This window comes from Tympanuchus pallidicinctus, unplaced genomic scaffold (assembly GCF_026119805.1).
Source record: "Tympanuchus pallidicinctus isolate F22 unplaced genomic scaffold, pur_lepc_1.0 scaffold1, whole genome shotgun sequence".
Lineage (NCBI taxonomy): Eukaryota > Metazoa > Chordata > Aves > Galliformes > Phasianidae > Tympanuchus > Tympanuchus pallidicinctus.
In genome coordinates this window covers 96,602,898-96,623,637 of record NW_026294618.1, presented here as the reverse complement: position 1 = coordinate 96,623,637, position 20,740 = coordinate 96,602,898, and the positions used below count along the sequence as shown (strand labels likewise).

At 39.8% G+C, this 20,740-nt stretch overlaps 1 protein-coding gene across 2 annotated transcripts in view; it reads right to left on the bottom strand.

Annotated features, from left to right (window-relative positions):
* The window catches only part of SPTLC3 (serine palmitoyltransferase long chain base subunit 3), a 287,967-nt gene that overhangs the window by 232,627 nt on the left and 34,600 nt on the right, over positions 1–20,740 (bottom strand). For both annotated transcript variants that reach the window (XM_052675638.1, XM_052675652.1), the window contains exon 2: positions 2,887–3,008. The gene's annotated coding sequence lies outside the window, so the exon portion shown is untranslated. The remainder of the gene's footprint in view (positions 1–2,886; positions 3,009–20,740) is intronic.

The window sequence follows — 20,740 nt, the reverse complement described above, 5'->3', positions numbered from 1 at the left end:
TAGATTGAAAACAAGCTGAACATTTGTCATAAAGAACAGCTTAAAAAGGTAGGGAAAAAGCCAGCAAGTTATAAAGTACAAACTAACCCAGCAGCTAACGGAAGAAAAAATAAAATCACAGGTCCATGGGATTCATTTTTCTGATAGATTTTCTGCTTCTATCCACTGCAATTAATTTGGTCAGATGATTTGCAACAGGCTTATTTCTCTTGATCCCCAAGAGTCTTAAAGTTATAAGGCTGGGTAACGATCTTCAGCCCCAGAGAGGCTTTTCCATAGTTATGAGAGCACTTGCTGGCAAAGCAGAGTGATTTTCATCACTGGCTTGACTGGATTGAATCAGCAGAGATTACTTAAAATCAGAGACCTGGAACCTCTCAGGGGTTTTGTGACAGCCTATTCCAAAGTCTGGCATTGTTCAGCTCAAGAAAACTTCTTTTATGGAATTTCCCATGGAAAGCCAGTCTAATTGTAGATCAAGAAATACACCTTGTTATGCTCTGGAACCCTTACCAACAGGGAAACTAGTGATCTTTCCTGAATAATAATTTTTCTAGAGATGAAGAAATAAGTCAAATGCTCTAATATTGCAAAAGCAAGAATTCTTATGTGAAATTGAATATAGAAATATTGGGATTCTACAAGAAAATCCCTTGGAGCAAGATATTGAACTGGCTTCTGTGCATTTCTCAGCTTCCTGCCTTGTGCCTAATAGATGCATGTCCCACAAATGCCTCCAAGCAAGCGATGATTACTTCATCATGAGGCTGACAGTGTTCAACAAGACCCAAACGGATGTGGCAGAGGTGGTCACTTTTTGCTGCACCAACATTTCTGCTGCTGTGCCCCTCTCCTGTATTGTTCATTAGATCTTTTTCAAGCATATTTCTGAAAAGGACCTGAAATAAGTTGTATATGAAGCAAGCAAAACTTTTGTAAGCACTGCAGCAATGTCAGAAGGTAAGAACTTATTCTCAAAACAGCCTTATTCTCACATCCAAGGGGATATCTAGGTACCAAACACCTGTTTTGTGGAATCCACATGGATATCGGTGGCAGAGGCAGTGAGCGCAATGATAGCCCAGAGCACTCGTGAGGCTCCCAAGGGATGGCAGATGTGGGCTAACACTGCCAGTGCAATGCTCTGTACAAAAAGTGCCGCAGCTCAGTGGATTAACTGTTCTCATTAGAAACCCAGGGCACTTTTGTATTATTCCTACACGAATTTGAGTTTCATTCAAATCCAAATGCTCACTCTGCTAAGATGAATCACGCTTCATCCGTTCTCCATTGTTGCCAGAACTCATTTTCCCTATTGTTCTTCTATAAATTAGAGTAATTCATTCAGAAATGAAATTCAGTCCTATACAAAGGCCTTGGCAAACCTAAATGCTGTTGAAGGAAAAACAATGGATGCTAGCTCTCCTAATATAGGGAATTTCACTGTAACTTCTTTTGGCCAAGTTTCATAATTAATTTTGAAGCAGCCTCATTAGAAGCAATCTCTGCGCTTTAGTCCACCTTAAGTATAAAAAAAATAGTAAAAATGTACTGTTTTCCTCCTTTTTCTTGCTTATTTTTGTCTAACTGTTAATAGTTTTAATTAACACCCGAGTTTCTCAGCAGCACACCATCTCCTCCTTTTTCATTACAGGTGTTAATTGCAGATTCAAATAAAAGATGAAGAAATTGAGGTAAACGTCAAAAGAAGTGCAACACTGCTGGATGTGCAGAAGGAAATTACTTGCACAGTTGTTTTATTTGGGCTTTGCTTGTTGTATAACAAAGTCTTACATCTACTTTATGTATATATGTATGTATAAAGAGACATACATCCTACCTATGTGTATTGTTTTTTGTAATGCATTTCAAGCTATTTTCTTTTTTCCAAATATATATTTGTTTTTATTCAGACACACCATGTTCAGAACGGCTCACAGTCAGACCCTAAGGACACAAGTCTATGTTTTTATTATCAATATTGATTTTGGAAGATTTTATCAGTAGTTAGCCTTGTACAGACCAAATTTTGAGGAGTTCTAAAATCTTGATCTAATCAATATCAGTTACCTCTGTGTAAACCATGCAAATGGTTACATATGCATGAACAGCAATGCTTTCCACTTCACGGAGCTCCACTCATGGACACAAAAGAAATCAATGCAACAAAAGTGCAGCAGACAGCTTGAGGTGGAAATCTCTCTAATTTTCCTACCCTGCCTTGCCAGAACTTGCAGATCATTGCCCCCATCCTTGTTCTAAGCCATGGCAAGAACAAGACCGTAGCATAATTTGTCTGGTGTTTGATGTGTCTTCAAGGTGCACTGTGTCTCCAGTGTTATCTTTCCTTGCATTTTCCAAAACGTAAAAGTCCATTAACTCCCAGCTAAGTGGAGACTCTGTTGTCCTGGCCAGACACCTCCATGCCCCACCAACACAGCTCTAACATCACCCTGAAGCCCTGTACACCACATATGGTTCAGATGGGACCCGCCCAGCCATGGTGATGAGTGAAGGAAGTTTCTTCTCCCTGCTTGCCAGAGAGCATGGGAAGAACGGCTGGGAGCTCAGAACACTCACCTGCATTGACAGTAGTCATTATCTGCCAGGTAATGATGAAGCACAGGATTTTTAATATTCTTCTATATTAAGTTCATAATTTTAGATAATGAAGAAAACAGACATCTAGTAGATCACGACATGTTCCTTACCTGCCCAGCACTGAACCATGAAGTGCATAAATATTCATAAGAGCATTGTCCATACTAAATTTGAATGATACAGTAGTCTCCATTTTATAGCTTCCATCTGTACTGCTCTTGCCCTAAGTCATACTGTCCTTAGTATTCATGACACTTAAAATAACTAAGACTTATTTATTCTTACCTCTAGTCAGATTTTTACTCATTAACATGCAGGTATATCTTCATCTACAAGCTCTGTCATTCTTTATTTCCTTAGAAATCCTTCCAGTTTTCATTCTGCATCACTTTTCCTTCTGTGTCCCACTGAAAAACAAACAGTCAAATCAAAACTCACATGTACCGCATGTTACATGCGCATGTGCCTCGTGCTGAGTAAAACACAGTAATTACCAATAATGGTATTTCAACCTACCTAATGTCATCTCTAAAGAAAACAGAACCCTAAAAAAGAAGAACTGTGGATGAAGGAAGAGTGTTCAACAAAGAATGGACAGATGAGTACTTTGTTGTCGAGACAAACAATAAGGCGCTATGCTTAATTTGTAAGGAAGTTGTGTCAGTTTTCAAAGATTACAGTTTGAGAAGACATCATGTGCAAAAACATGCTGCCAAATTTGATGCGTATCAAGGAATGTTTTGTAAAGACAAAATAGTGAAACTGAAAAAAAGTGTCATCTCAGGAGAATCTTTCAAAAAATGTTACAACTCAAACTCTAAGCTAGTTAGGAGGCAGCAAGTCTGACTGCAAAAGAATCAACTGTTTACTGATGATGAGTTTATCACACAATAACAGAACTGCAGGGGTTGGAAGGGACCTCCAGAGATCATCGAGTCCAACCAATTATCAGGCAAAGTATGGAAAGCATGGGTGATATTATTTATCCTGACAAAATAAATAAATAAATAAATAAACCAAACAAATAAAAAAACCCCAGATTTTTCTAAAATCAGTCTTACCAGACTACAGCCAGGCCAACTGAAGAAACAGGAACAGATATCAAAGGTGATTTGGGGACTAAAGTTGCTAATTTCAAATTTTACACTTTGGCAACAGATGAGACTATTAATGTTACAGGTGCATCTTAACTTGTCATTTTTATTAGAGGTATTGGTAACGAATACAATGGCTACTCTGGTGCCATTAAAAGACACAATTAAATCTCTTGATTTATATGGAGCAGTAAAAATTACATTACAGTGATTTTCTTTAACTTTATCAATATATCTGGTGTAGCTACTGATGGAGCACCAATGATGATTGGTAAAAAAATAAAAATAAAAAAAAAAGAGACTTCTCAAATTAATAGAAGGCATAAAGAGGAAATAGAAGGAATAGAAGTTGCACTGGCAACTCACATTTGATGAGATGTCACTGCATTGGACATCAAGAAAATTTATGTGTGAAAGCTTTAAAAATGGATAATGTTGTGCAAATCATCATCAAAGCTTTGAAGTTCATAAAATCTGAGTGACTGAATCATCCCAAATTCCAGGAGTTCTTTAGAAGTATGGATACTGATTCTAGGGACATCATTTACTTCTTTGAAGGAAGGTGGCTAAGTTGAGGTAAAAGCCTAAAAAGATTTTACGATTACCGAACTGAAATCAAATCATTTATAGAATCCAAAGGAAAATTTGTGTCAGAACTTTAAAATTTAAAATAGCTCACAGATTCAGTTTTTTTTGGTGGATTTGATTTAAGTGTGCTTTTTAAATGATTTAAGTGTTCCTATTGAAGGTAATAATCAACTTATCTGTGCTATACTTCAAATCATAACTACATTTGAAATGAAAGTTTAATTATGGCAAACTTGAGTTATGGCAAAAAATTTCATGCAGAACTACATTCTGTGAACAGTGAAAACTATGAAGCTGTACTTTCTGTTTTGATAAAGGAATTTGAGAATAGTTTGTAAGAGTGCTGAAAAGATCATCAATTTTTTGTTACATCTGCAACTCCGTTTTCAGTCAACATAAAGAAATTGCCTGGGAATTTTCAAATGGAACTTATAGCACTGCAGTCAGACATTCAACTCAAAGAAAAATTTGATCATGTCTCTTTACTGGACTTTTATAAGCCCTATCTTATCAGAGAGAAACATCCCTTGCTTCACAATCATGCCTTATTTTATGTCATTGCTTTTTGGCAGTACATTCATTTGTGAATATTTTCCAGGATGAAAGTATTAAAGCATTAGATCAAAAATCTCTGGTGAGTACCTTGAAAATTCAGTAAGAATTGCAATCACTTCCATTGAAACAGATATTGATGCATTAGCTTTGCAAAAACAAGGTCAAAATATCCCACTCATCTTATTTTTTTGTTGCCCTCTATTTATTTACGTTTTAACAAAAAACCACAAGAAAATAAAATAAGTTTGGTTACTTATAAACGTAACTATATTATATAATTCATATATGGCCCAAGACAATTCCTCTTCACTCAATGCAACCCAGGCAAGCCAAAAGTTTGGATACCCTTGGCTTAGGGGATCTCCATGGTTCAGATGGCTTTCATAATCCAGTGTTTTCACTTGTGCTAGAGAAAGGATTCTGCATTGCTAGTTCAGATCTAGGCTATAGAATGATGACATCTTTCCATATCCCTGTCTCTGTATGACTGAATTTCACCTAAAAAAATCACTGCTTTCTATTTTTCAAAGCCAAGTTTCTTTATAATTTGTGTATATGCATTACATATATTCAACACTCCCTCCCAACCCCCATTAGTACATTCTAATTTGTGTTATTCTGTCGCAACAAACTCCTTTTCTTTCCTCACTCCCCATTCCAGTCCAATTCTCCACTCCCTAAGAGAAACTGCAATAATTTGCTAGGAAATCCCTCAGGAAAGGTTCACTTGATTTAACTACAGCATTTTGCAAACCTTTCCAATTTAAGCCCTTGAAAAGAGTCTCAGGAGGAATGCTGCTACACACAGCCTCAATTTTTCTCAAAGAAGTCCTTGTCTGCCCATCAGATGCTCAGTTCATATTTGCTTTGGTCCTCAACTACGCCTTCATAACCCATACGCTCTCCTTTTCCTCTGCATTCCAAGTAAAGCAGCAGATCACTTACGCCCCTTAGTTCCTTCACCATCTTCTTCAGCCAGTACACAAAGAGCAGAAGCTGAGATCTGGGAGACATTTGCACAGGCAGGAAAGTTTGCAGAGGTTGTAGCATTTGGGGCACAGGCTGGCAGCTTTGATGAGCACTGACGGCTAGATGACAAAACCCCATTTGGCTCACCACTTGTTTCCCTCTGCTTTTTCACTAATCTAGCTTTATACTTCGTTCCTTCCACTTGCTTTCTGCTTTCAGCTGTTGAGTCCTCCCCTGTGAAATGCTGCTCTCCCTTCATGGATTTTCTTCTTCAAGGTTTAGTTTTTCTTTCCTTTTTTTTTTTTTTTAATTTTATTTTAAATTTCCATTTTTCCTAAAGGAACTAAGACCTATTCTGCTTTAATCACTGCTCCAGTTAGCATCCTCCAGCCTTCTTCCAGCCCCTTTCATTTTCACTGCTTCCTCCCAGTGGAGCTGGCCCGCTCAATTCCATAACTCCCTCAAGTTTACTTTCTTAAATGTACTGCGGTGTGCATAATTCATCTCTAAATCGAATTTGTTTCCTACAGGGATAATCATACAACCTTCCTTAGCATGCCTTTGAATCGGTTGTTATCCTTTCCTTCCTGGTAGTTCCATCTATAAAGATATATATTTGAGGCAGGAAAGCTACAGGACAGAATAAAACCAGGACTACCTTTAAATCTATTGCTTTTTGTTTTCCTCACTCTTAAAATGATGAGCTAAGTGGCTTATCACATTAATTTTTTGAGCCATTAATAGTGTAGAGTCTAATTTAGAAGCAAAGCTAACACATAAGTAAACCAAGCAGCACAGATGACAAAATTATCACACCTTCTCTGGTACTGGCAAGCAGAGTGAGGGCTGAGCGTTTGCACATGTGGCTTACTTGCATTAGTGTGAGAACAAGGACTTCGGGAAAAAATATACTGCATTTTATTATTCAAATTGGATTTGTTTTTGTGTCAATTCATATGACACAACATACATTTTTGGGGAACACGCTTACATGCATCTCTGACATGGACTTATCTTTCAAATTATCACAGAAGAAACAGTGATGAAGAGCATCCATGCAACTGTGCTGCCTTTACATGTGCTTACTTCAGAGTGAAGGATAAGAGAGACAAAACCAACCCAAACAGACAGAAAACAGAGCATGACTTTTTCTAAGATATATACATGAAGAGTTTCCTACAGCAGAGCCACATCCCTGGGCTTCACGCTGCTCCTAAAGTACAAAAAACATATATACAAAGTACCTCATATATCAGCTTGTTGGATTTTATTGCAAGAAATCCATCAGCCATCATATTACAATGCAAATCCTCTTACTGCCTTGACTGACAACAGCATTTCAGAAATATATGTGTTTTAAAAAACAATATTAACCTGGAAATAAGTTATTTCTTTCATGCATGTCACCAGCTCCCATTAACAGTAATGAGGATTTCTGTGCAGGAAAGTAAGAATGGACTGCTCACTCGTTTGCCTTACTTAGGAGGGTAAGCTGTGAGTTGCACACATATATATGTGTGTGTGTGTGTATATATATCTTGAGAGATTAAAGCAGGAAGTCAGGACAAAAGAAAAAGAATCCCAACATGCATACACATACACACACGACCCACTAAGAATTGCAATATTTCCATTAAGGAAAGCAGAATTATGTATCTGCTTGCTCTCTGGTAGCCTCCTGAATCAATGGGACACAGTCCCTCTTAGCTCTGCCCTGATGCTGTGGGAAGGCAGCCGCCAGCCAGCAGCTGGGAGCAGGACAGAGCTGCAGCTAGTGCACATGGAATACGCTGGAAACTGAGAAAACTGCAATCATTCTTTGCCTTGGAAAATGTAATTACTCTGCATATGTAATTTCCCGATCATAAATTTCAAATCTTTTTCTCTGCTGCAGTCTTTCATAAAATGGATTTCTTTTGAATTCTGTATTTAAATCACAGTCATTCAGCTCCAAAAAGCTCCAGAGATAAAGGCTATTTTGTGGTCTTTTCTCCCTCTTTCTGTACAGAAGTCTTCATATCTTCCTCTCTTTTTAAGAGCAAAGTAAAGAGTGGTTACCAACATTAAACTCCATCACTTAAATATTACATAAAGTAGCAAGCCTGCTGGGGTTTTTTTGCTTGTTTTTTTCTTTTTTTTTTTTTTTTTTTTAATTTATTACATTTCCATGGTTTAGGGTATTCTTATCCTCTGCCACTACATGAGAGATCCAAAAGAATACAGGCAAATTTCAGACTGAGGAAAGAAGCTTTTAATTTCACTGTTCAGGGTGATGGAAAGAATCAATCCCACACTAGCAACCCTTCCTTATCATAAAAAGAGCTAAGAGGTGGGACTGGTTTCAAGGAGCTTAGCTTGCAGTGCTAAGTGTCAACATCAATTACAAAGGAACAAAGATTTCATGAACCTGCAAACACCACAGGGAACCCTATTAGCCGTGCTGACAGGCAGTTCTCTAAATGGCTCGCTCAAAGCAATTTCTGTGTAGGTCCCCCTGCTACAACACTATTTAGCACCACTCTTACCCCCTCCTCTTCTTCCTGCCACCAATCCTGGTGATGTGTCTATCCCGACAGCCTCCAGCTCTGGTATCTGCATGGCAACCAGGTACGTGTGTTAGGGGCACTGAGGAGAAGCTACAGCTCTGGTGATACCAGCTGGGATGTGCAGGAGAGCACAGTCATTCACAAAGAGGTCTAAGGTAAGGATTCTGCTTCTGCCACAAAAAGCAAATGGCCTTCAAATTAATGTTGTTGGATAAACAGAAGTAAAAGAGGAAAAAAAAAAAGGCTTGCTGCACACCTTGAATGCCTCTGAAACTTCAGACCATGTAGGGAAACTCAGCTGTCAGGTGAAGCATAAGGTCAAGCATATTTTGAATTCATCCATTCAGCAGTGGTGAAAAGATAAAGGCTTATAATGGAATATAAGATGCAAGACATAACCAAATCCAATGATATATTACACCTAAAGGGGAGGGAAAGAGCTGGATATACTGTGTGTTGTATGTCTTCCAAGAGACAAATAAGTGATTGGAAACTTATTCATACACTCCATAGGCTTCTGCCTTCACTGAATGGTGGGTAATAAACCTTATTGGATTTCATATTTTGTGGGAAATTACTCTTTCATAGCTTTGTCCTTTTAAGGGGCACTCATTTAGTAAAATATTATGTAGGTTTTATTGCATCAAAAGGAATAAAAGATTTTAAATGAACATTAATGCTCTCTCAAAGTGCAAGAGCCAGGGACTTCAAGCCAAATTCACAGCAAGAGTCAGAAATCTTTCATCAGCTTTGTGCATTCAAAAAGAAAAACTTTGAGTATAGAAGAGTTTCATTTTAATAATAGTTAGGTCTCCTTTCTTCTTTTATTCACACAGGTAACATCTTTCACCTCCCTTCAGCTTTCCTTGTCTTCAAGTTTCTATTAAACCTCCTCACTCTCCTCCTTTGACTCCTCTTTCCTTCTGCCCAATACACCAGTTCCAGCAAAGAACATGCAAAGAACTTCCCATCCTATTTCAGAAGTGTCTGTCTGGCGCTCACCACTTGTACATTTCTTTTTTTTTCCCCTGCCCAAAGGCTATTTATCAACACATGTGGGAACTGTAAAATAACAGTCTCTGTCTGTGGCATTATTGCTCCTGAACAGAGGAAATACTATAAAAGCAAGAAAAACCTCTTACTCCCTCACTTTCCAAGGCTCACAAGCAATTTCCCAGAGGCAAGTCAAACTGACAAGTTCATGAAGACTTCCCATGGATCTACAGACACTGCCTTCTCTCGTACTGCCAACTGCAAAGACAGTTCAAACATCCACAGTTTGTGTTTCATACAATCTTACTTTACCCAGGTATATTTTCATAGACAGCTGCTTTCTGCACCTCTGCCAATGGCCATGTCCAGCATCCTGGCACAGGTCAGTTATTCAGCACAGATGCATCTTCTCCAGGTGGTGCCTATTCTTTACTGACTAACTTGTTCTCTTCTTCATCTAACTTGATGCCATTCCCCCTTCCTTCTGCAAGTTCTCCTGCAGAAAATTTAATCATCAGAATGGCTTAGGTTGAAAGGTACCACGAAGTTAATCTAGTTACAAACCCCCCAGCTGCAAGCAGGGTTGCCAACCACTAGTTCAAGCACCAGATCAGGATGTCCAGGCAGCTCCAACCTGGTCGTGAACACTCCAGGGATGGGGCACCCTCAACCTCTCCGGGCAGCAGTGCCAGGACCTCACCACCCTCTCTGCAAAAAACCTCCCCCTACATCTAATCTAAATCTCCCTTCCTATTGTATCTACCCATGTAAAAAGTTGATTTCCCTCCTGTAACAATGACAATTACGACAAATCCACCTCCTCACATGCATGCACCTAACCTCTGGGAGCAGATCAGTAGGTGAATGAGCCACTGCCTTTGAGAAGCACAGTCAAGGATACTACTCAATAAAGGGAAGTAAAATCTTTCCATTAATTTCTATTTCTCAGACACACAACCTAATCTAAATGTACACCAGTGACACAGACTGGAGTTACTATCAGAAGCCAACATGCTCAGCTCCTTGTAGGTCTAGGGCTGGTTGTAGCAAAGTCTTTAAATGGGCACAGTGTCCCCTGGATTTAATCATAGCAAACAGCATTTTTATGTTTCAAGATACTTATATACAATCAAGAGCAAGCCTCCAATTAGGTAACGAAATTGCTGTTTCTGTTCTTATTCAAATCTTCTAATTCCAATTCAGTAATGAACTTTGTTTTCTGTGACTCAAAGAATGATTTGCTTTGTTTCACATGTCTCAGCATCTAAAGAAGCTTTGACAAGGAGCATACCTAGAGTTTCTGATACAAGTATAATAAATCTAATGTTGTCAAGCATGGTGGCATTTTTATTTTATTTTCAAAGAGAATTTAATCTAACTTCCCAGGGGATTCTTCTCTCATGTCATAACAAAGTCTGGCTTGTAATGGATTTCCCATTTTTCTTTCTGTCTCGAATAATGACAAAATTGCTGCACAGAGAAGCAGCATTCTATAATATGCCACAGAATGCAAGCGGGAAGTGACAGTTGTCTCAGAACGGCATCACAGGTCCAGCATCTGAAAGCTAGCATCATGGGTACTCGACTGGTTAACATCTCACTGCCATTGCTTTCCACCAGACTTGGAGCACAAGGAAAGTCCAAGTGGAATAGGAAAGAAAACAGATAACAGAGGAAAATAAAGAAAATACATAAATCAATAAGTAGCACTTAGGGACCAACTTCTCAATTGATAAAATGTTGGTACAAAACAGCTGAGAATCTGGCTCAAAATATTCATCTCCACATGTCATTCTACTTTAAGGATTTTTTTAAAATTAGATTTATTTCAAGCAATAGTATTTAATGGAAATTGTGCATCCCTTTGGGTAGAAGACTACTGTTATACTCCATTGTAAACCTTTATGAATCAAAGGATTAAAAGCCACTTCTCTCTTCAATGACATAATTTTCTTCAACCAATTTTAAAAACCTTTCACTGCTGCAGAGCATCCTCATAAAAGTAATATTTTCTCCTGTAATAGGTATGACTGGATTTATTTTACTAGCTCAAAAATTGCACAGGACATTCTAGAAGAAAGTTAAGCTTGTGCTCACCGTACACAAAGTCATATTTGCCACTTAAAAAAAAAAAAAGTGAGACTTTTTCCTCTGTGTTTTGCATGGTAGACCTCAGGCAAGGAGTTCAGAGCTCAGTAATTAGTGGGTGAGCAACCTCACACTTGCAGTACCTCATGTTCTGTAACACTGACGGTAGCAAGAAATCATCATGGGAACCCAGAGGTAATAGTCCTGCTCGTATTTCAGTATGCATTTAACAAATCTTAATTTGCTCTGTGGGCTCCAACAGCTCAGATTTTTTATTTAAGAAGTCATTTCCTATCAAGCCTGATCAAGACCTAAGGTCCTTCATACAACCCTTGTGGATGCTGCTGTCTCTTCTTCCTGCTTACTGTTAACAGTACCTGCTGGGTCTTCTCTGCAGCCAATCCCAAAGCACTCAGCAAGAAGACTATGGCCATTATTTTCATTCAACAGGTGAAAAAAAACTGAGCAACAGACAGATGACTTGCCCCATGCCTAGTGGACGCTCATTAGATGTCCACAGCAAGGTGGGTGCTGCAGAGGCTCCAGCCTCACAGCTGAGCTGCTCTGTGCTAACACAGACAGGGAGAGAGGGAGTTGTGTAATTGTTCTGAAAGCTTGCCAAGCAGCTTGTTTACAGAGTTAAACTGTCTGCAGTATAATTTAACACAGGGAAAACTATGCAGTTTTCTGTTACTTGTGATATAAGGTAGCTCATTTTCTCATCCTAATGTGACAGGAGAAAAGTGACCACATGGATGGAGCAGTTGCTGAATGCAGCTAGACGTCTGCTTTGTTCCATATCTCAAGGTACCTGGGTCTCTATTCCAGGTGCACAGAGATTGAAAAGATGCTGAACTAAAGGGGATTCAGAATGAAAATGAGGAGAAGTTGCAAATTCGATCACTGCAAGACTCAACTTCAACACCTCTTGGTTGCCACAGTCCTTAATTAAGAGCCCATCTTCCTCCATACCTTGCGGTATCCCTTACACTATCTTGCCCCTTCAAAGCACAGAGGCATCGATAATAGCAGCCTGCTGCTGGATTCAGATATCATCTGCATCTCTTTCTATGATGTTTGCAGCAGTTTTTTGTTCATACCAAGAAACACTGAGTCCTTCAGGTCAGATATTATGAAAAATTTCTTCTCAGAAAGAATGGTTGGGCACTGGCACAGGCTGCCCACAGAGGGGGTGGAGTCGCCGTCCCTGGAGGCATTCAAGAAGTGTGGAGATGTGGCACTGAGGGATGTGGTTAGTGGGCATGGTGGGGATGGGTCAGTAATTAGACATGATGATCTTAGTGGTCTATTCCAACCTTGATGATTCCATGATTTTTTCAAAAGCCAGCCAAAGTGTTTGTTTTCTCCTTCCCAGCTGCTACAAGAACTGACATAAAAGGTAAGAGAGAACCTGCAGGACCCTAAGTGAGAGCTGAGTCAGACTTGCAGCTTATCCATACCCATCACTCTGCTGCAGAGAGAGGTGCAGGAGAGGTCTCTGTTATCAAAAGGGCATCCTGTCCATATGACTCTGAACCACAGTGTTCTTCCTGTGAATAGGACAGTTTCTCCTTGTATACCTTACACCTACTATCTCACAGTAAATTCTCTCCTTTTCCTGCTCCTCCCTTTCCCACTCTTAGTGGAAATGCCAGTCCCAGCCACATTAACCTTGCTAGGCCAGCATTGCAGCAGGGAAAAGCTCTGCTTGCTAGGGGCTGCTGGAAGATGCTGCCATGAGTGGTTTCAATCTACCCTCCTCCCATCCCTCCCGTCCCTACTTTCTCTTTTTATTTTTGAGAGGTTGGAATATCACAGGATAAAGAGACTGCAGCTGTGTTGGGGAAAAGAAACCAGTCACGCCTCAGCAATTTATGGACAATTTCCCATTAATAAGAGATAATGGAGTGCAGTTCAATGGGTTTGCAGTTGTACACTCGCTCTTTGAGAACATGGAGGGGAATCTGACAACAGTTTGCTCTTCTCAGAAATGGCATTAACATGATTTTGTATACCCCATTGTACACAGGGAGGTTTGGACAGTCTGAAATGGTTTAACAGCCTATTAGAAAAGCACAGGTGTATCCAGTTATTGAAATGACCCCAAATACTGTTACTGCAAGGGAAACATCTGATACACATTACCCATGACCTCACAGCTCCCACCTCCACGTGCTCAGCCGGCCAGCACACAATGCAGAAGCAAAGCTCTGCTGGTCACAGTGAGTATGGGCCCAACTCAGTCCTCCTTGCAAAAAAGGCTGGAGAAGAACACGACAAAGGATTCTCCATGAGATATGAAACTGCAGATCATGCATTTGCATGCCATTTTCATGGCAGGTCAGCATGCTTGACATACATATATCTGAATCAAGGTTTTTGGAAAGGCTATCCTGACCACAGCTCTCCCTATCCTAACCTCATAATTGTCTGGAGTTACTCCACCACTTTGTACTGCAAATTAATGCAGAAACAATACCAGATTACCACAGGTAGGTAGACTTCTTAGGGATGAGAAGCATGAGTCAGTTGCAGAGTGGTAAGTTTCTAAGAAAGTTCTCTCCTGGACCTTGACATTGAGTGCATGATCCACCCCTACACAACCAAGGACTCATAGTGTCAGATAAATCTGCTCATCTATGGTTCTTCTTCTTCAGAGTCCTTCTAGATACGGATATACTCATCCTGGAAAGGCACACTGGTTAATGGTGCACACAGTTCCTCTCAATTTCAATTTGCTGTCCCCTGGTAAAATTGACCCCTTTCTTAATATCTTATGAACAAGGCAAAGAGAAGTGCACTGCTCATCACTGGTCTCTACACACACCCTCTGACACATATCCTGCCTAAAATCAACTTTTCCATCACTAAGATTAAAAGCAAGCAGAAAATTTCCAATTCACATTCTTCTCCAGATCCTCTCTCAGTCTGTACTCTCTTGGAGATAATATAATATTATAATATTTTTATAATATATATTATAAAAATAATATAATATAATTAGAGTTCCCAATGAAGAAGTATCAGTTATTTTACAAGTCAGTAATTATATCTGATGCTTTATTTTGGTCTTTCACTGTACTTTTTTTTGTTGTTGTTGTTGCATCTTTATGACTACAAAATGCATTTTAAGTATTTCTCCTGAATGACAGCAGTAAAGTGTAAGACCTCCTTTCTTCTCAATACACTGATAGGTCACTTGTTTATAAGAGTCTAAATACAGAGTGCATTGCTATCCAAAATAAATGAGCCCACTTCCCCCCCTTCTCCCCCTCCACCAGACCAATTGCACTGACAAATACCATCTCAACCATTACATTTTTAATGAACTTAAGAAATCCATTACAAGTCATAAGCTTCTGTGGTAAGTAAATCTAAATTTCACCAAAGTTTGCAAGCAAAAGGTTTTTTTACGAAACTCTTTAGAGTCTATTACTATTTCCTAGCTTAAAGCATCTTTTAAAAGGAAATGAAACCATGAGTACACCAATACTGCAGAACTGCACCAGCTCCCTACAGAGCTTCCTTTGGAAATAAACCAGAAATAGCCAAATCAGTCCATTTTCAGACATAGATAAAAGCCGGGTTGCAAGAACTGAGCATCCAAACCTTTAATTTGAAATTTCTTCTCAAACAACTTCCCAGACACAATCCAAGTTCACGGTACAGCCTGAAATTAGTCACATTTGGTGTGATTTCCAGTTCCAGTGCAGGTCTCTTGCAGCTGCAGGCATTTCCAAAGGATGCAGATTTCAGGCAATACCACAAACACCCACGTGCATCTCCTGTGACATCTCTAAAAATAAAAACCACGACTCTTTCTTGCATAGAAATATTACTTGTCATGAAGAAAATTGATTAAAAGAAAAAAAGTTTGTTCAAGGCTGCAAGCTCTCCTTCTTGTATCTATATTCTGAGACCAAGGCATACAGTGTCCAGTCACTCAATGGAAGACAGATGCCCTTTCAAGATGGACACATAAAAGACAACAATTTCACTTATCTTTCACAAACAGAGGAGTCTGTGATCCTCTTAAGGGCTCCTTCATCTCTATGGAGAACTGACCTTTGCAGAGCTACAAAAGTGGTAAAGGGCCTAGAAGAAAAGGTGTGTGAGGAGGGTTGAGGTCCTTGGGTTTGCTCAGCCCAGAGCAGAGGAGCTGAGGGGAGGCCTCATGGCAGCCGCAGCTCCTCACAGGGAGCAGAGGGCAGCGCTGAGCTCTGCTCCGTGTGATGGCGACAGGGCCCAAGGGAACGGCATGGAGCTGCGTCAGGGAGGGCTGGGGGTGAGGCAATGATCCCAGGGGGTGCAGGGCACAGAGCAGGCTGCCCAGAGCAGTGGGCACAGCCCTGCGCCAGAGCTCAGGAAGCGTTGGGACACCGCTTTCAGACATCGGGCTTGGGGTGGTGCTGTGTAGAGCCAGGGGTTGGACTCAATGATCCTTGTGGGTCCCTTCCGACTCCTGATACTCTATGATTCTAATCTAAGAGCGACACTGAAGAGATGATAGGACTTTCCATTGCTTCAGATGGAACAGTCCTGCTCCTTGCAGGTTCTGAAAATACCAAACATGCAGCAAAGCACAGAAATCACCCTCAACAGGTTCAGGGGAAAAAAAGATGTGCTTTGCGTTTCAGAACATACCCAGAAATATCTCATTTACTTTAAAAATAGTGAGAATTGCAGGAAGCATCTTTATAGATTTTTTAAAATAGCTCGGATGAAAACCAACTCTCCTAATGAAAAACAACAGAAAATTACTTAGCTATTAATCTCATGCTCAGAGGCAATTATTTCCCAACTGAGATTTCTGCTTTTTTAAAAAAAAAAAAAAAATCATACAGATTATTTTGGAAAGATGACAAGTCTGCTTCTTGGCCCCCCCTTCTCTTGCTGTGTCTTAATTTGCATAAATATGACATTAAAACTGAAATAATTGCTTTAAAAAACAATTACTCCATCAGCAAAGCCTGACAGTGCAGAACTCAACTGCACCACAGAGATCATCTTGGTAAGAAGAGTAAAAAAGGATTTTTTTTTCCATTTGCTGACATTAAAACGGCTCTCACTTCTTACAGGACTGTAGTTCAGATTTATGTTTTAGAATGCTTTAATAGCTGAACGTGTGCAAATATCATTATTCTCAGATGCACTGTGGCAGAATAAAAATCCCACACTGGGCACCTGTGGAGGCTGCTCAGCCCAAGGGGGGTTGAAAGGCTATACAAGATCTTAACTACGTTGAGATGAAAAGTAACCAGACACCTTCCTATTATCGTGCTGTGCTTGTCTCTGTAAGCTTTTGTTCCATTAGAAACTTGTTAATTGCTTCCTTAGTAACAAAGGAACAACATGATGTGGTGGGACTATTAGGAGTCTACATGGCTTGTTTACCCTTAGAAATGCAGAGGGTTTAATTGGCTATCTGTTCTTAAAAGATGCAATAAAGTGGGATAATCAATGGTGTCAGCATAGGATAATGAAGATTCTATACAGTATAGAAGAGGAAACACAGAAACTTGTTAATAAAAAGCTATAGCATGCAAAAGAACTGGATGCAGAATTTGTGAAGAAGTGTGCACCCAAAAAGAAAAACAACCTTCTAAGAATTTTAGAGGGCAGTCATCACTTCAACTATTGGATGAAACATCCTCCAGTTCACCAGACAGATTTGCAGCCTCAAATGCAAAACAGCTAATTATAAGTCAGTTTGCCCAGAACACCCCCTGCTCAATTGTATCAACTTGCTAATAAATAACTCCCTTAGTACAGAAATGCAAGGCTGAAATACTTCTTCTGCCCTCCTTGGCAAAACAGAAGCCTTCTGTAAACCTCTTCAGTATTTCCTAATTTGCCTGCAATATTTTCACGCTGTATGGGAACTGTTGAGTCACGGCCTGAACCACTGATTGAGCACCTGGGGGAGTATTCTTTCCCTGTTTGTCCTTTTTGCCATTTCACTTTTGTATCACCTGTCCACTGCACTGATCTTTCCAACTGTAACACATGTTAATCCTCCTGCTATTCATTTTCCCCTTGATTTTGGTAAGAGTCAGGATACAACATAACAAAAAAGGCTTTAAGTACTTATTTGAGCATTAGTTTAATGTTATGAGAAGTTAAATGAGTGCCTAATATGGTTGGTTTGTACAAGGTCTGAAGTCTCGAGTGCTCTCTTTTAGCATGTTTGACTCAGATACCCATATCAATTCCAAGCACTGCAACCAAGGCCAGTTACCTGGAAGTGGATTTCAGCAGGGAGCTGCTTCCAAATAGCTTGTTTAACAAGTTCTTAAATACTTGTGTCTTTTGGGAATCCATTAGTTGCATATTCAGAGTAGGAGAATACAGCCCTTACTCAACTTCCTATATTGGAGTAGAATAGCTTGGGGAAGAACAGAGTAGTGCCATGATGTTGTACACAATTCTCAAATCTACTAAGCTAGTAGTGCAAAATAACTGGATCTCCAAGCTGGAAAATCCAACCAATACACTCAGTGCATGAGAGTGTGGCCTGTGGTTCCTTTTAGCCCATTTCTTAATAATATTTTGACATCTGTAGTTGGGTGGACAGCGCCTCACATTTTTTTTGGTAAAAAAAACAAAAAGTCAGCATCTCCTTTTTACTTATTATCTCATGATATTTGTAAGGCAGAAGATTCCCCCCCACTCCCTAAGAAAGCAATGATAATTATTTCATTGCTGTTTTTCTTATAGAGTATTTTGGTTTTATACTTCAAAAGCAACAAGTAACCTTTCCAGCAAGAAACAGAGCAGAAGGTTGAGCTCGTGGCCTTTTTCCCCATCCTCACAGCAAGCATCCTTAAACAGAGAGCTGACAGATGGACCCCAAGTAAATCCTTCTCTTAAACAACACCCTTCCTTTATTAGCAAGTGGACTCTTTTCTTGTTTGTGTAGACTCACCAGCTTTTGGCATGAGACAGAGAAGCAGAAAGAGCTAAGGGTGATCACAAGGACTATTCATTTCTTTTCCCATAACATAACCCCTTTGTGCAAAGCAAATGCCAGCTTAACAACAGTTGTGGTCACAGCTTGTTTGCAAACCTCATTCTTCCCTCCCAGACCTTTTGGAGTTCAGCAACAGAATACAATACAGGCAGCTTTAACTATATATATCTAAAGAGACTCTAGCAAGACCAAAGGTATTTTCCTGCCAAAGGGAGTCCAGACCTTTGGCTGGAAGAGCACAGTAGATAGGAGGCTTCAGATTTGCGCTGCAGGGCTCAGGCCTGGCACCCCCCATGCACTGCCAAATGGAAGGAAGAGTCTGTTTGTGTCCTCAGATTAATTTCAACCAGTAGTGAAGTTGGGAGTGTTGCAAGGTTTTAGCTGTATATGGGATTAGACCAAGCTTAGATATCTGAACAAATGAACTGACTTAATGAGCTTTCCTGAAACAAATTATTATGCAACACTCATTTCCAATTCTCATATGAACCCCCAAAGAATTCTAGAACTGCATTAATTCCTTGAATAATAAGTCTTCACATTTTTGCATACCTACTGCAATTATGATGGATAATGAGATTTTAATTAATCGGACCCAGATTTTTTAATACTGTTGAAGAATGCAGCTCCATTAGGGACCGATTTATTTGGTAAATCTCAGGGGAGAGGGTGAGGAATGAAGTAAACACAAACAACAACAAAATTCTATGTTAAACTAGCTTACATTCAATAATCTTAAGAGCACTCATCCTTCAAATACCCTTATCATGCGTGATACTCTGTATACTACCAAATGCTGGTCAAACTACTAACTCTAAAGACAAATTCAGTTATTAAATATTTTACCACTTGGAATACTCTCTTGGTTTGATGCAAGTAAAGTCTTTTTCACCTGTAACCTATACTCTATACACAGAGGATGTATAATCAATGGATGTCAAGATGTTACAATCACAATATAATCAAGAGAGTTAGGCAAAGTGGACAATGGTAACAAAAAGAGAATAAATGGAAAGCTTACCCTTATGCTGGGCTCACCACAAAACACCAGCAGAGCAGATCTCCAGAAGAGATCCTTCCCCCCCTGGGAGCCAGCTCTTAAATAGGTCTAGGAGAGGTGCAGCCAGGCTCCACCCCTTCTGGCAGCACAGGTGAAGGCTATCCTGAATTGCCTTCACCTGAGCTCCTCTGGCTGACTCATGGCTTGCCTCAGGTGATCAATCAGAGGTTCAGGCCGTGACTCAGCAGTTCCGATACAGAGGATATTCTCTTGCTCATATGTTCTAAGCTTCCAAGACCTCATAAGTGACAACCACTTATTATTAGCATGGCAAAGCAGCTGTAAATACAATTATTAAATCTTTCACTCCTATTTTTTTTTTAAACTGTTCTGAGGAGACAGCAAAATATTTCTCTCATGCAGTTGCCATTAATCATAAATCAGTTTCTAGTATGACAGAGAGCAAAGACTGTGTGTGAGGGGGAGTGGGTCAGGTTAACATGAGATTAAAATTCCCTTAAAGAATAATTATTTTACAAGAGAACCTGGGCTGGATTTATGAGTACATATTGTAACTCTGGCTTACCACACTGACAAAAGTGATGTTTTTGGTCACAGGGAAAGAGCATCACTGATGAGCACCACTTCTCTTGGAGACAATCTTAAAAAAAAAAAACAAAACACTGAGGGAGAAGAGATTTCCAATTCTAAATTCCAGGTTTCTGAACCTTCTTTCTGAGCAGCTGTTTACCTGGAGATGGCTGAGAAATTCAAGAGAACATCCTGGCAGTGATGATCAACTCTTGGGTGCATGTGAAACAGGGAAATAACAGTAGTGTTTCTAGTTTAAATAACATAGACACTTTCACGGGAATCGTTAAGGTTTAATTCTTTTTGTTCACTTTGCAGTGAACCTCCTTGGAATTGACACAGGCAGTAGGTTGTCCCCATTCTCTCTGAACCATTTCCCCTGAAAAACCACTTCCCTCAAAAAAAAAAAAAAAGGTCAGAAGAAAATGTTTGATTAAATCTACCAAGCGACAGCATACTCAGGCATCTTTCCCTTCTGACCATATTGTTAATCACACTGCACTAAAATAAAATGCAATCCTTTCTGAGCCACAGTGGAAGGACAGAGGTCACAGACAGATCCACATCTGGTGCGGAGCTACAATAGTCCAACCTTAAAGTCCCAATGTACAGCAGCAGTTGGCTAAGCTCAAAGAATTAGGAAACTGTGTACTTGAAGCCTAGAGGGGATTTTCCTACCTGTATCTCCCAGACTCTTGCACAGCTTTAAAAACCTGGGCCTTGTGAGTGCTTGGCAGAACATAGC